Raw genomic sequence first — 12,305 nt, 5'->3', positions numbered from 1 at the left:
AATGCGTCCCTTAGGCCTCTGGGCCACATAAACAGGTTTCCCAATTTGCCTCTATTTTACAGCCTTTTTAGACTAAATAAACTGGGAAATGGATTGATTTATTTTATGCTGTTTGACATGCCTGACACTTTTACTGAGGGCTGTAGCTGGCCAAAGAACACAGGGACTGGTAAGAACAGGGAGTTCAGGGAGGATGGATGCTTCTCTTGCTTGCAAGTGTGTGGCAGAAATAGCTCCTTGCCTGTAGCAGATTTACCCTGCAATAAGTGAGATCAGAGTCTGCCTATAAGTCTAAGAGAAAAAAAAAAACAGCACCTTGGAATTTCTTGACTCATAAATGGTAAAGGCTGAGTCATGAATTTGGCTTTTAAACAAGCCAAACAAGTAGTTCTGTTAGTTCTCTATCAGGGTACCCTTTTTTTTCCTGCCTTCCTCCATGCCGCGGTGATGGAGGAGACACCCCTTCCATGTAGGATTTGCCTGCTGAATAGTGGGAACCCCACTGGGGCTGCAATCAGCAGCAAGGCTGGGAACCTCACCCGCTTCAGGAGGCACATACTGGAATGGGAAGGGAGGTGGGGGAGGCAAACTGCGCCTTCTATTACCATTGGTGGTTTTACTACTTAGGTGTCGGGAAGGAGACTTACATCAGCCTGGCCCTTTGAAAAATCAAAGAACCTTTAGAAACAAGAGTATGAACACATCTGGTTTAGCTGAATCTTGATAACATCAAGCATCTGAGCACTCAGCCAGCCCCACTTCAACACAGGTGAATATCTCACTTGCACAGAGTTACTGGCCTTTGCAGATGAGACTTGACACCACAGAGTGCAAGAAGCTGCAGTACAGCAGGAGGAATCACTCTTTTGCTGTCTAAACAGTCTTTCCAAAGAAGAAGATGGATAGGAATCACAATATTAATAGAGAGCGAAAAGCTCCTCTGCTCCTATTCAGCCCTGTATCCCTGGTACCATGATGCAGAAGGTACCAGTGAGGACCTAATGTGGTAAATCTACCACTGGATTCCTTCAGACACTTAAAAATGCTAGGGGAAAGGAGGTACCTTGAAATGTTATTCAACCCAGGTTGAACCCAGGTTTCCATTACTGAATAAGTACTCACAACACTGTGTGGCTTGCACAACTGATGCTGGCATACTTGTAAGGCTCATAATACACCCAACAGCTAAAAAAAATAATCAGCTAGTTCAGGTAAACCAGCCTGACAGCACTCCAGGATGGAGAGATTATTTCTCCAAAGAGCTGGTATAAATCAGATCCACTGATAGGGGTGAAGCCACAGCTAAGTCTGAAAAAATGGAACCTTCAATATTTAGTTCATTCATGCAGCCAAACCCATTTATAATCGAGTGAGAATACTGCCTTTAGGGAGACACGACTGTGGTTTCATCCCTCATAAATCCCTCAGATTTATTAGCACAGGTCTTCAGCTGGTGTCAATCTGTGCGACTGTTGATTTCAGCAGTATGAATCTGGCTGACAGGGGCTGAGCTGTTCCACTGTGAGCAAAAACATGAGAGTTTGAATGACAATAGCAAAAAATCAAGCCACTAATAAACCAGTTTCTGTAAGTTCTCATTTAAAAACAAATAATTAGAACTTTATATTGATTTACAAATATGTAATGTATTAGATTTTCAATTATTGATGCCAGTAACTTCAGATACTGTATTTTCTTCATGGTCCTCAAAACCAATGGCCTGACTATTGTGTTCTTCTATTCTTAAATTCTCATAATTTCCTGTTGAACATTTACATGTCCAGTATGTGGGCAAAAAGATATTCTGATGGTTTTGAACCAGGCATTTGTGACAGCAGCAACAGTACTCTGGGGTATCCAGTGTTTTTCCTGAGCAATTGTCTGGCTCAGTATCTGCTCTCAAAAACCATCCATTTCTTAATTAAAGCTTTCAAACAGAATTTAGAATAAAAAAAAAAAAAAAGAAACAACAAAAAACAATGAACCACCACATAAATAAGATGCCAAGCTCTGAGAATAATTAAAAACCAAAATGAACAGGCCACAGAGAATCAGAAACCTGTCAGAAATATGAACTAGATCTGATAAATCCTTGCTGTAGAAAAGTAGTCTTCTGGAAATAAAGATTTACATAATATTTGCTAACCAATAAAAGAAGCTGGATTAATAACACATATTGAGTCTAAGCCTCAGCTGGTATAAAACAAAGTCCTTGGAGCTGCATTGATTTGTGGCATTCATGGCTGCAATGCATTATTCATAAATATTAGTTCAATTATTTGAACAAACCCAGGAAGCGCAGGGGAGGAATGAACCTTTGGGTTTGCCTCCTACAGATGTTTTTCTTGATGCACATGAAAAGAGAGGAAAATATATTGACTAACAAACTATGAAAGGATGAAAGGATGAAGAATCCCAACAAATAATGCACGCATTCCTGAAGCAGCACAGTCTGCTCCCTTCATAGGTTGGCCTGCTGGGTATGATGGTCTCCTTGACAAGTAATTTTATAACATGCTCCAAAAAATGACTCCACCCACTGTGGATAACATGCACGCCCTGGTATTTCTATTCTCTAAATCATTAACCACAGATTTACATAACTATTCATTCATCGGGGCCTATTTTCCTTCTACCAGTGCAGCAATATTCTCCAGTCTCTGGGATGGAGTTGAATACGTGAAGAGGGGAATCTCCTCTGTTCTACTGGGAATTCACTGTGGCCAGTGTCATTGCTTCCAGTTGGGTCTAGGTAAGACTGGAATCAGATTTGACCTTTTCAATCACATACTGAGGCTTCCCAGCACTGTAAATATGTCAGTAAATTTCCCAGTTTGGGTTAGTTTATATATATCTTTGGTTTGGAAAAAAACTCCCAAGCCAATGAAATTGCATGAAGTGTAAAAGAACAAAGACTATAACACATAACCATCTCCTACCTCAGATGGGCTTGTTCTGTTGGAAAATAGGTCTACCTTTTAGCCCATGTGTTGTTTTTAAAATATTTTGTTAATAAATGCAGGCAAATCTTTTTTTTTTTTTCATATTAAAGAAAATAAGAAAGAAACATTATGAGATGTTTAGAAAAGTTATGAATAAATCCCTGAGAGATCAAAATGGTTTGAAACATCAAATATTTGAGGACTCTATGGTCCAAGTGTCCAAATGCTGCATTCTAACTCTGGTACATTTATTCAAAGTTTCCTTTGGTATTTGGTTACTAAATGTTTCTCTTTCAACAGAGCTGCTTTCAGTCTCTGTTTCCTGGGGAAATGGAGCTTATGCAATCTCTTCGTACGTGTTCATGTCTGTCTGTCTGTGTCCCTTTGCAGTAATTTTTGAGCCTTTTGGCCAAAATCAAGCCAAAATTGACAGAAAGAGAGATAACTCACCAATGATCACATTCCTGTGCATTTTGGGAGAGGAGGTGCTGAGGAAGAAGAGAGAGGCCATAGGAGTTTCACACCTTTGGGAAAAGCAGTCTTTACTCACGCACTATTAGACGCCAGAGAAGCCACACAGCTGAGACCTCTCAGACGGCCGACTGCAGGAAAACAACTTCAGCTGGAGTTTGCAGTCAGCCACCAGACACAAATCTGTGGGGAAAGTGGCTTTATTGATGTAGTGCTCACAAAAATACTGCTACTTTAGGCACACATAGTCCACATGCTGTCCAGTTCTCATGTTTTTATTTTTTTATTCCTTTCAAGCAACTCTTTAAGCTTCCTCTCCTCCCAGCCCACACCAATGTTTTTCCTTAATTTAGTCTTGGTTATAAAAGCAAAAAGGGTGAAAACAACGGTATCCATTTTCACACTACCACCTTAGGAACTAAAATACTAAGTCCATCACAGATTCTTCTCTGGACTCTTTCAAAGTGCAAAGATACAGTCACCTTCCAGTGGATATCGAGTGGTTTTGCCTCAAGAAGGTGAATAAATTGAGCATCTGGATTTGGGCTGTTTTAGAGACCTCAGCAGAAGAAGGTGTCAGCTACGGAGAGCATTCAGGATATATGTGTTTTTATTACCATTAATAATTGCATCTTAATCATTTTAAAAAGATTATAATTAAGATAATAAAGTAGTTTTCCATGCCCTGGAAGGTGCTCACCACAATGCCTGCTAGCATTCGTTATCAGTTTTACAAAATTGCGACCATTATGATTTTATTACCTGATTTCACTTGGAGCACCGTTGTTTGCCAACCCAAAAGACACAGTCCCAAGGCAAAAAAAGGGAACAGGGCACGGGAGGTGACGTATCACACCTGGAATGCCAGAGCAGGTCACTGCCCCAAGCTCTGCTGTTTGTGGTCAGTGTCCGCCTTGCTCCATCCCTGCCAAGTGCGAGAAAACCTCCTACCCTCTTCTGGGCTGAGGGCACCACACAGATTAATAAATTTTTCCTTCTGGGGTTCCTTTTCCTTCCTCTTCCTCCTGTCAGCTTTTTGGAGCAGATGGGATGATATAAGCTTGTATTCAACCTGAGGGAAAAGGAGAAGAACAGGCTGGAACAAGGCCCTGAGCCCACACGCTCAGGGGAAAGGTTGGTGCAGTTGACGTCTACCTTGATCCAGCAAACGTTTTTCTTCTTCATCAAATAATAAAATGGTTTCATGGCTTCTGGCAGTACTTCTTTCCCTTTTACATGGCTTTTGTCCATCTCCCTTTAATCACCCTGAAAATTGCTGAGTCCCTGAGCAACTGCTGGGCTGCACATGTTCAGCCAGGACAGGCTTCCCAAAGGGAATTTGGACAAGAAGGACATATTTTGGGACACTATGTGAGACATGCATAGCACAAGAGTAGGAAAGGAAAAGGAGAAAATCCTTGCATGGGATCCCACACCATGCTCCTGAGGCCCCATTAGTTATTCCTAGTTTTAAGCATTGGAAAAATATACAGAAGGTAAATCCTGTATTCCCCACAGTTAGCAAAAATTGAGGCCAGCATGTTTGGTTGTTGTTTTTTGGTTTTTTGTTTTGTTTTGTTTTTTTTTTATTTGTTTTTGTTTTTGTTTTTAAAAAAAAGAAAGCTGAAAATACAACCTGTACATCTATCAGCCCTGAAAAGCATCCAGTTTCACGGAGATTGTTGCATCTATTATTCATAAGTCGGAACTCAATGTGACATTAGTAGCACCGTTAGATGCCAAAAATGAAAACTGTTCACCATGTTCCACAAAGTCATTTTCTGCCCTAATGCCATCCTTACTTGACAAGGGCGAAGTTCGTTGACTTGAAGTCCAGAAGGGACCAACTTGAGTTTGGATATCACAGGTTGAGGACTTTGGGGGCTGATTCCAGTGAATCAAAGGGCCCTTCTCACTCTGTTCCTACTCCAGCAGCTTTTTTGATTCAGCTGTTGCTTTCTTCCGGGTTACACAGTCTTTATGTTTGCAGAGCTCAGGACTGTTGTTTAGGGCCTATCGTAACACGGTTTCAATCCCTGAATAGTGCGTTCAGGCTGCAACACAGTGGGAACTATTTTAGCTGTAGTGAAGCCGCTCCCCTGATCCCGTAGGGTCCTTCAGCTCCATGCAGGCTGGTTCCCATTACTCCCACCCACTCTCACTCCCTGACCTCTGTTCGGTCCATCACAGCATGACCCACACATATCAGATTATCCTCTGGGGCACCCCACAGAAACACCTCTCAGAACAAATGCAAGTGGTTGGTTTTAAAGGAGAAAACTAGAATTTCAAGCAAAAGTGGTCACTTTTGACCATTAAGTTGTAGCTTAATTTGGCAAGCTCTTTCTGCTGCCTTTTGCAGTCTTATCTGTTTGCTTTTTCAGTCTCAAATGCATTTCTCTGGCATGACATCCCTGGTTCCTGGTGGAGGCCCTTGAGAGATTGGCTGGCTGCACTCCCAGCACCTCACACAGAAGGATTCAGCACGGAGCCAGAAAAATGCACAGCTCGCCCCCATGACTGAGACACCAAAATGCCCTTGAGAGGTAGATAGTTTCCTTTATTTTCTGTTACTTCAAGTAGTTGCAGGCCGTGGAGGTGAGGGGTTTTCCAGGAAAGCCACCCTTCTCTTTGCACAGTGGGGACCATTGTCCTCATATTGTGTCACCTCCCAGAGGCACCTTAGGAAGAAAAAACTCTGACCCATTTGAGGCCTCAAGGTGACTGCTGAGACTACAATAAGATGACCAGCTTAGAAGAGCTTTCGTGTGTTAAAAGCCTCTTGGCTTTATTTATTCACCATCTGCTTGGTCAGGGTCCTTGAAATGTGCCTGGGGAAAGTGTCCATCCAGGTGATGGGGAGTGCCTGCATCCTGCAGGGTATCTGTGATGGACTGCAGCTACTGGCAAGGCACATCCTTGGGTGGGAGCCATCACAACATCTCTTCTACTTCAGGACCCCAGGTTATTGGGTTTTGGAGCAGGGAAAGGCCTGGGCTGCAAGCAAGGCCTAGGCACCAAGCCTCTAGTGAGCAGACTCAGGACCTGAAGAAGTAAAATGAGCAGGGTGAGAGGCAAGGGAATACGACCGAGGCACAGTCAGAGGGCTGGAAGAGACTCACAGGGTCCTCTCATATCTCCTCTGCCCCAAGGCAAACTGCATTAACTAAACTTTTCCTGACAGTTGTTTGTCTAACTTTGTCTTCAGGGAGCAAGACTGCTTCCCTCTACCCACCCTGCAGCAACCTATTCCAGGCCTTCACTGTCCTCAGAGTTAGAGAGTTAAGCCTAATGCCTACCTTAATTATCCCTTGCTGCAATGTAAGTCCACTGTTCCTTGGGCACCCTAGAGGAATTATTTCTTTCCTCTTCATTGCAACATTTAACCAGTTTAAAGACAACAAGCGTACCTCCACTTCAGCCTTATCCCCTCCCTGGTTCTCTCACTCTTTGCTCAGACACCAGTTTCATGCTTTCCCTGTAATCTTTGTGGTGCCCAAAACCAGGACTAGTATTGGGACCAGACAGAGACCTTCTGTTTACACTTCCTAGAGTTCACTTCCTACTTACTTCTTCTTGACCTGCAATCCCTAGATTACTTCTGCAGGAAGCCACCTATTCCCACCACATTGGTTTCTCCCACTGAGGTGAATGACTGTGAAGCCAGAACAGGCGGTCACCTTAATGGCCACAACCCCCTTGTTAGCACCTGGGAAAGCAAGTCTGGTCTCCCCTGCAACAGGAGAGGGAAGATCTCTGCGACATCAGTTAAATCTGTTGGGATAAAACGGTTGGCAATAGCAGTAAAATCTCAAGAGCAGCAGTAACGACCCTCAGATATGCCCTGGCAGAACCAATAACCTGCAGGGCTTTACTTCTTTCCCTCTCTGTTATTTCTCCTGAGTTAGTTTTCCTATGGCAAATGCATCTCAATCCTGTTCCTTCATCCCTAGAAAAAAGAAAAAAAAAACAGTGTTGTTGATACAACTGAGGAGCCTGAATCACCCCCATGCCTACTGTTATCCTCAACTGCTTTATGAACTATCTCAGACGATCTCTGGGGGATCTTTTCTTTTTGAACCTTGACTTGTATCATCAGCAGATGTAGCTCCTGTGTGCTGCTGCCTAAGACAGGAAGATTTTGAAAGACCCCAGGCTACATCCCAGAGCCCCACTCCTGCTCTTCCTCCAGGGCAAGAGAGTAGCTCGGATAACCCCCACTGAGGATAACTCTCCTACCAGATTGCCATCCACACCACAGGATTTAATCTGGGCTAGATACCCCTCTCACTTGAGCAGATTTAATGTGAGATAGTGTCAGAAGTCTTACTACAGTCAAGATCAAATCACTCCACAGCAACTTCATCACCTTCTTCATACGTACTCTGTCTCCCATACCCTCAAGATCTGTCAAAAACCTGGTGTTCTTTTAATCATGATTTGTTTTTAACGAACACATGCTTGGTGTCGCTAAGCTCCTTCTGGTCTTCAAAGTGTTCAAAACCAGTCTGTTCCACTTGTTTCAACATTTTTCTAGGTATTGAAAATATACTGATTGGTAGATAATTCCCTAGCTCTTCCTTTTCCTCCACATCAATAGACCTATATCTGCCCTCTTTCTCTCTTTGGACTTGCATATCCTTCAAGATAGTGGCCAGCCAGTTCTCTGATTTAAACAAAAGAATTTGTCTTTTCAAAGAGCTCCTTTGGACTGCCTTTTGCTTATTGTAGACTGAATTCCTCCTTCCCACTCATTGGTGTCAGCGTATTAGTCATTGGCTCATAGCAGTTCTAGTGAAGGCTGACATGTGAAAAGCATTAACCACTTCAGCCCTACAGGCATTATAGGCTTTCCTTTCTCACTAAGTGGAGGACCAGCTTCTTCCTTCATCTTCCTCTCTCTGCTGAAATATTAATAGAAAGCTCTTTGTTACTTTTCATGTCCCTTGCTAGTTGTACTTCATTCTGTGCTTTGGCCTTTATGATCTTGTCCCTACATGCTCCAGCAATTCCTTCATATGCATCTTTAGTAAACTGACCTAGTTTCCACTTCTTGCATGTCCTTATAGACCATCTGTCTGATGCATGCAATTGCCAGCCATTACCAGCACAGGCTGCATTTTTACCTCCAGTCTGGAGACTGGGGCAACCGGGATACTCCAACTCATTTTCACCAGGATGAGGTTACTAAGAAGAAATATTGTAGGATCATTGTTTCTGTGGGTGGAGTGAAGTGTTGCACTGGGTTGGAGTAGCAGATGCTTAAGAAAGAGCTGTGCCATCAAATGACAAAAGGTATCAGCCCTCTGTATTCAATTATCAATGTCTCCTAATTACAAACTCTCGTTGAAAAATGGGGCACGAGAATTCTGAAGAGGAATAAGGTATTAAATGGTTTCAGACACACAATAGTGTGCATGAATCTTCTCCCAGATTTTCTTAAAAGTTTTGTTCTAGAAAAAATCACAATGGCAGCACATCTGCACAAACAAGCCAAAAACCTGCATTTCTTTTGCCACCTCCCTTGTAAGCGTTCCTGGGAGCTGCAAGTCCTTATTGAGGGATGGCTGTTTCCACTGTACTCTCCTGTGGAGAAGCACGGTGAAGAAAGTGCTGGAGTAAATTATCTGCTGTTTGAGTTATTGTCATGAATGATAAAACAGATGTTTCATATACATGAACTTTTCATGATCTTGGGCTGCAGGCTGGCTAGATAATGTAAAATCCTATTACAGCATGGAACAAGGAGCTGTAGTGGGCATGTAAGTCCCAAACCTAGCTCCCGATGATATAGTTTTTTCCACAGCTTATCCCTTAAACCACACACTTGCTAGTCCTTGCACATCCAGCAGCATTTCTGTACCCATTCTTAGCTGAAAGTGAGACTTTTGGCAAATTATTTGGAAAAATCCATAAAATATATATTCCTGTTTCCCCAGCTAATGCTAAGTCCATTGCCCTTCAGTGTGTTTGGGGTCTCTGGAAGGTTTCTGGGCATGATTGTTTCTGTTGCCTTCTCCCAGGTGACAACATTTATTCTTACACCTACCATTAGCAAGCCCTTGGCTTTGCAAGAGAAAATGCATCAAACCCCTTTGTACTGCCCTAGAGACACAAAGCAGCCATAAAACAAGCTAAAGCAGTTAATTGTTCTGCTTCCCCAAAGCAATATAAAAGAGTTGAAGTACCCTGGAGAATGTGGCATTTACAGAACAATTTCTGTTGCATGAAAGGCATAACTCTTAAAATCATAGACATAACGCTCAAAGGGATTTTAGGACACCACATAGTCCGAATTTTCACACTGAGGTGGGCTCAAGGTTAGAGGTAGGTTACAACCAATGAAGTTTGCTTATGCCGTTTTTAAGACTGAAGGTGATTACACAATATATTTCTGGAGACTAATTTGTACCTGCACATGCAGAATGGCTAAGGTTTCTGAACAGATTTGTACACCAAATCCTCAGTCTATTCTCTCTGTTTGCTGTGTAATTTTCATACCTACTGTAGAGCGGCCGATAGGAACCAGCAGTGGAGACAGCAGCAGAAATCCCTTCTCCCAGTAGCCCCTGGGACTTAAATCAGGACTCACAAACTTTTGGGCTGCCACCATACGAAAGATTGTAACCCCACACTTGGGAACCAGGCAAAGCCTTCCTCCAGCTGCACTACTGGGAGAGAAGGATGCCCCATTGACAGCTGCCCCTCTTGTAGGCCTGAGCACATATAGCAGAGCTGAATATCGCCGACACGCTGTATGTGTTGATTTGAGATCAACTCTAGATTATGTGACTGCCATTTTTTCTCTTCGTAAACAGAATGAAATGTGATGGAGTTTTGGTATAAATGACTCTGATCTTGAGTAATCCCTTGCAGCCCTTCCTCACATTCACCCTACTAATCATGAGGTTAGGGAAGTACTGCTTGAAAGATGCGGTAATGACTTGGAGCCCAGCAAAAGCAGTAAAAAATTGCTCTGTTTTAGGAAATATTGTCATTATCCCATAAATATGGCATATCTGCATAGTCTCTGCCTTAGCACATATGGACCACGGAGAGGAAATTATATTACATCATCACATTGTCATGTGCAGTTGGCAGGAATTCTGGGAGCTGTTCCTTAACTCCATGTTCAGATGAGAGGAGAAAGAAACAAGTGACAGGTAGAGCTGTATCAAGGTAGAAGGTTTAATTTTTTAATTAACTTTTCATCTGAGACAGATGGTATGATGATGGAAATACAAACCCATCTTCTCCCAGTTTGGCCAAAGTTTCTATGTGATGGAGTCCTTTGCATGTAGTTTATGCATGTGTTGAGGTCATTTGCTTGACTGTATCCTAAAAAAGCAGGGACATTCTGTTTTCTTCACTATAAGTATTCTTTACCATACTCTTTACCATAAAAGTAATTGCAACATGGACCAAAGCGATGTATTCAGTTTGGTTCTATATGCCGCTCACATCAAAATCCTCAGCAATAGCATTAAGGGAAGATCTGTAGGATCAAAAAAGGTGGAATTCATCACATCTGCCATTATGGGAGGTAAACGTGAGCTGTCTGTCTGGGCTTCCATCAGAGCTGGTTGAGTCTGTACACCTTATGGTTCAGTTTATCCACCCACATATAAGTGGGTACTTCAGGAGATAAACCACCCCCTCAGCCCCATTGACGCTACTTACTACTTGGCTCTCCATTGATCATAAAAGGAGCCTGGGTTGGTTTGGTCACATGGAGACTCCTTACTGAGATCTGCACTATGTAATGTTAAACCCACTCACTGACTTCTGTGGAAAGCTGCAGAAGTCACTCTTCCATGGAACTGCATGTTCTTTTGGTTCGGGTTTGCTTGTGTTTTTTTTTTCAGTAGGAAATTTGCTGTGTGGTGGAAATGCATCACTGGTGGGACTGCAATACCAGAAACATACATGGGGGTCTGAGGGACTAGCTGTGTTTGACATGCTGGACTGTCACCATTAAAGGAAGAGAAAGGGGTCAAAACAAACCAAAAAAATAATAGGGGAGCTCTCATACATCCTGCTTCGTAATTCTTTATTTAAAAGTGAGCTATTCTTGCACATATTAACGCAATGGGCTCTGAAATCTCTGTACAGTAACATCTAGATATACCTTATGCATTACCAGCAGCACAAAGCAGGGCCATTTTTATAGGATTTAAGACAATCTCACTTGTTTCCTGTGAATTGCAAGTCACAGAATATCACCCAGTTGCCTGCAATCAGCTCATGCTAAATGATCATCTTGAGAAGCATCCAGCCATGGCTGGAAACAGTCGGAGACTGAGCTGCCACCACTCCTCTTGCTGATTTGTTCAGCATTGATCTAATCAGTCTCCCTTTGGAGAGACTGGTAGACCTTGCCTCTACCTTAAAGTCGTCTCATTTTACGTGCTAGCCATTGTTTCCCTTGCAACATTTCTTACTTTGTATTTTCTCTGTGCCTCCAAAAGGCACCTCATTCTTCTTATCTTGTAATTTACAGAAGCCAAATTTTCTAATAACTTATGGAAGCCAAATCTTTCATTGTAAAATATTCTCTTGCAGGCCTTTAGGGTTTTTTCTGTGGCTTTTCTCTGCTTCCTGTAAAATTTTTCAGGATGGTTTGAGCAACCTGCTCTAGTGGAAGGTGTCCCTGCCCATGGCAGGGGGGTTGAAACTAGATGATCTTTACGGTCTCTTCCAACCTAAACCATTCTATGATTCTAGGATCCCTTTAAAAACATGGTTATGAGGGCAAGATTCAGTATTCCTGTACACACCACTGTTGCAAACTCAGGTATAAATCACATCACTTATCTTACTGTCTCCTCCTCTGTGTATATCAGATGATCACATCAGTGATGTCATTTCCCCCAGCATCATATTGAGTTATGA

Source organism: Charadrius vociferus, unplaced genomic scaffold (genome assembly GCF_000708025.1).
Source record: "Charadrius vociferus isolate BGI_N301 unplaced genomic scaffold, ASM70802v2 scaffold2, whole genome shotgun sequence".
NCBI classification, from domain to species: Eukaryota; Metazoa; Chordata; class Aves; order Charadriiformes; family Charadriidae; genus Charadrius; species Charadrius vociferus.
This window is presented reverse-complemented; position numbering follows the sequence as displayed.